The 4,256-nt window shown below is 33.0% G+C and overlaps 1 non-coding gene across 1 annotated transcript; it reads right to left on the reverse strand.

Moving 5' to 3' along the window:
* Positions 1-3,771: 3,771 nt before the first annotated feature.
* Positions 3,772-3,876, reverse strand: LOC132508459 (U6 spliceosomal RNA). The gene has a single exon (XR_009536598.1). It is a non-coding gene; the product is annotated as a U6 spliceosomal RNA (small nuclear RNA).
* Between the last annotated feature and the right edge of the window lie 380 nt (positions 3,877-4,256).

The raw sequence follows: 4,256 nt of genomic DNA on the forward strand, positions 1-4,256 counted from the left end.
CCCTATCATGTTCTCCAAACTTTTTTCTTAAGGTAACCAAAGTTTTGAAATATAGTGCACTTGTTATATACTTTTACTATTGAGAGATAATAGAACATACATATACTAGTCTCTGCCCTCAGTCCCTGGCACAGAACTCCTAAAACCTTTGTAATTTCCAAGTGATAATAGCACCAGAAGCATCTTGTGTTCTATTGAGGTAATTCTGGATGGACCCCTGGATGGCTCTTAGATGAGGGCTGGTCACCAGAAAGACTGAACCATGATTAGAAGCTGCTAATTTTCAGTCTGGCCCCCACATGCCTCTAGAGAGGGGAAAGGACCTGGAAACAGAGTTCATGATTGATCATGCCTACATGAGGAAACCTTCATAAAATCCCAATGGGATTTTCCATAAAAAGAATGGGGGTTCAGAGAGCTTTCAGGCTGGCAAACACATCTCTCATCAGGGACAGAAGCTCTGTGCTTGGGACCAACCTAGACCTCGCCCTTTGTATCTCTTCATCCTGCTGTTTATCTGTATCCTTTATCATCTGAAGTGGGGTGGGAGCAGTCTTGTGAGACTGAGTCCTTACCCATGGGACCTGACACTATCTCCAGGTAGATAATGTTAGAATTGAGTTAAATTATAGGACACCCAGTTGATGTCTCAGAGAATTGTTTGTTGTGGGGAAAACAACCGCCCACATTTGTTGACCAGATGTGTCACAAGTGAAGTATTTTCTGTGAACAGTAAAGGAGATACACATTATCCCCCATTCACTATAGACTGAACTGAGGTTTTCCCTACAACAGGAGAAAAAAGACTGAGCTTTTCATCTTAACTACATATATGTGTGTGAAAATATATGTATTCTTACAATATATACTATTTTTTATCACTTAAGAATGACATAAAATATCAAATTCCATAAGTCCTTTGATATCTTGGACAAATATATAATCCAGGTAGATTGTAAAATAAATAAACATACTGTACATACATGTAACTGGGCAAGTCCCTCCCTCCTCAGGAAAGACAAGTAGTATAATAAGAGCTCATTTATGAACATTTATTCCATTCTAAGCAATATTCTAAATGTATTACATGAGTTTTTTCTTTATTCCTCACAATAAACGTAAGAGGTAAGTGCTATAAGTTTCTCATTTTCCAAATAAGTTAAAGGAGACAAGGAGAGATATTTGTCTGTGGTCACTTGGTCAGTATGTGGCAGACCTGAGATTTGAACCTTGGCAGACAGATTCCAGAATCTTCTTTTTTTAGCTACTTTCTTGTACATGAAGTTTGATTTTGTGAACCATCAAATAGTTACTACTCTTTACACATTGACATAATAAAACTGTGGTACTTATGAGAGACAAACAAACCTATGAAAATTGAATGCTAAATCCTTAATCCTTAATGTTAGATACTAGATCCCTTTGAAAATCTGATGAATACTATGGACTTTCCCCTCAGAGATTTGGGTGTACATACATGTGTACACATATAAGTGTACATTACATTGTTTTGTGTTGTATTTTAGAGTTTCGTTGGCCAGATTAAATACTAATTAATGAAAGTAAAGATAAATAAACACTCTATATATTGTTCTTTTCCCTAATACTTTTAAAAATTATTTTAACCAATTTTTTCTTTTAGCTATAAAATATTTTAGATAGATTTGTTTATTTTTTAGTAACTTTTAAAAACACAGGGCATAATGGTCTACTAGCATGTTTTATAATCAGTGTTTAGGTAACTCTCAAAGGCTATTCAACATTCCATGTAGTTTAACTCTGATATAAATATCTCTAAGAGCATAGAAAGGCAGACAATTATTTTGGGGTTGAGGATATTTTGTGGGCTGGCTTGAAAATGTTGCTATTTTCAACAACATTCTTTTTTGGAAGGGGGCTGATCACATTAAATCAATATGCTATACTTGTCACCCTTACCTTGATTATGATAGCTACCAGCTCCTTAATAATAAAAATAAATGGAACAGATTCTTGTAGGAAACTTTATTATTTTCTCCACCCAAGGCTCATCAATGAACATTTATAGAAATAATATGTTGAGTGTGAGAAGTTAGAGTAATAATGTTCATATCAAAGTGGAGAAAAAAATCTGTAAATATCTTTTTTAAAGATTTGGTAACTATTAGCCAGACCATTTTAAGTGGCAAGTAGTAAAACAATCCAATGCAAATGAAATAGGTTAGTTAAACACAACTAAAAGTCTAAAACTAAACTGTCCCCAAGCACGGCTTGACCAGTGATACTAAACAATTTTTCAGCAGTTTGTTCTACACTCCTCTGTATTGCAGCTTCACCTGCAAGCTAGGTCTCCTCATGGTGGACATAAATGTTTGCTACAACCTGGATTACATAACTTGCTTTTTCAGTACAGGAAGAGGCTGCTTCCCAAAACCAATGAATAAATTGCTTCACTATGATTGGAGTATCCTGAATCAATCATTGCCACCAGGGGATTACCATATACTAAGTAATGTATTAGAGTTACATAAAGCAATGTCATACATTTCTAGTGCCAAAAGAAATTAACGGTATATGCATTTTTGTTGTTGCGTTTATTGAAAGACATACATATTTGAGTGGTATTAGTGTGACAATTATGGATCCTGGGCTTCACTAATCTACCTCAGATTCTATATTACCAAGTTTATCTGTAATTCTCTGGATTCAATTCTGAAATGTAAATCTTCTACTTGTCCCCTATTCAGTATTATGTTCATTATGAGAATGGAGTGCATGTCAAGGGTAATATGATAATGGCCAGTTGGCTTTATATTTGTCATATGTGATCCCTGTGAGAATAACCTACAAACATCATTTGTTGATTATCTTTTAGAAATGGCATTTTAACATAGACAACCTTTTGGGAATCCCTTTGAAGACTTCAATTTCTACTGTATGAAGGAAATTGAAATCAACATAATGGAATTAAAAAACCAAAACACCCAAAACAACACTCTTAATTTTTTTTAATTATGTTTTAACAATAGTCACTTCTTAAAGTTTTGTCATGTTTTCACAAAGTAAGACACTGCATTTATCAGGATCAGTCTCTTACTTACCAACACTTTGAAACTTTTAGCAGCTGGACAATTCCTGATAGATTTGAAAGTGAGGGTAAATAGGGTTGTCATAACTAGTCATCAAATCAATCAATAAATCATTCAATCTCTTTTTAACCAAAGTTATATTTTTGTGCCAGTAATAGAAGGAATGTATTATTTCCCCAAAACATATTCTATTTACCGGCCACATTTTGGAAATAAAGTTATTTCATTGATATTCATGCACTTCTAGTACAAATGTTTATGTAGTTCAATTAAGAAAGTTTCTATGTCTGTAAATTGACAAGAGGTATACAATGTATACTTTTTAAAAACTACTAGAAAGTAGTGACTTTCCAGAGTTTTTGTGAGAAAGTACCTGGTTCAGAATCTGGCACTAACTCAGTATGCAATAAAATAGACCCTTATTTTGTTGCTATTATAATGATTGCCTTTCAATTTTATGCTTTTATGGCATAATCAATTTTTAAAATTTTATTGAGATACAATTGTCATAGAGCACTGTGTAAGTTTAAGGTGTATAGCATAATGATTTGACTTACATATATCATGAAGCGATTACTACAAGTTTAACATCATTATCTCATACAGATCTGTCATCTCATATAGATACAAAAAAAAGAAAAAGAAAATAATATTTTTTCCTTGTGATGAGAAGGATCAATTCTCAAAAACTTTCACACATACCAAATATATGGAATGCTTCACAAATTTGCATGTTATCCTCTACAGGGTCATGCTAATCTTCTCTGTATCATATTAATTTCAGTATATATGCTGCCAAAGCTAGCACAATCTATTTTTTTAAATGCCTATTTCAGTAGACCTTCCATGTTTACCAGACAAAACAATTCTTTTTAAAAAATTCTATATTTCTTTACAGTGAATTAAGTAATGAGGAAGTGATATTCTGTGGTGTATTTTACTAACCAACAAAAGATGAGAGTCTTTCTGAAATATTTATTTTAAGCCTCAGAATTTAAACATTGGACATTTGCTTCTCTGGATCATTCTCAAGATCAAACAATAAACAGTTTGATTTGACGTATTTCCTTTTTGGTGTTTGCTACATCTGTTATAACATAACAAACAATGGTAGAACTTGATGAGAATTTGGAGGAGGATGTATATAAATAAACTGAATTTCAACTTGAAAGTTATTAATTTTACCTT

Source organism: Lagenorhynchus albirostris, chromosome 17 (genome assembly GCF_949774975.1).
Source record: "Lagenorhynchus albirostris chromosome 17, mLagAlb1.1, whole genome shotgun sequence".
NCBI lineage: Eukaryota > Metazoa > Chordata > Mammalia > Artiodactyla > Delphinidae > Lagenorhynchus > Lagenorhynchus albirostris.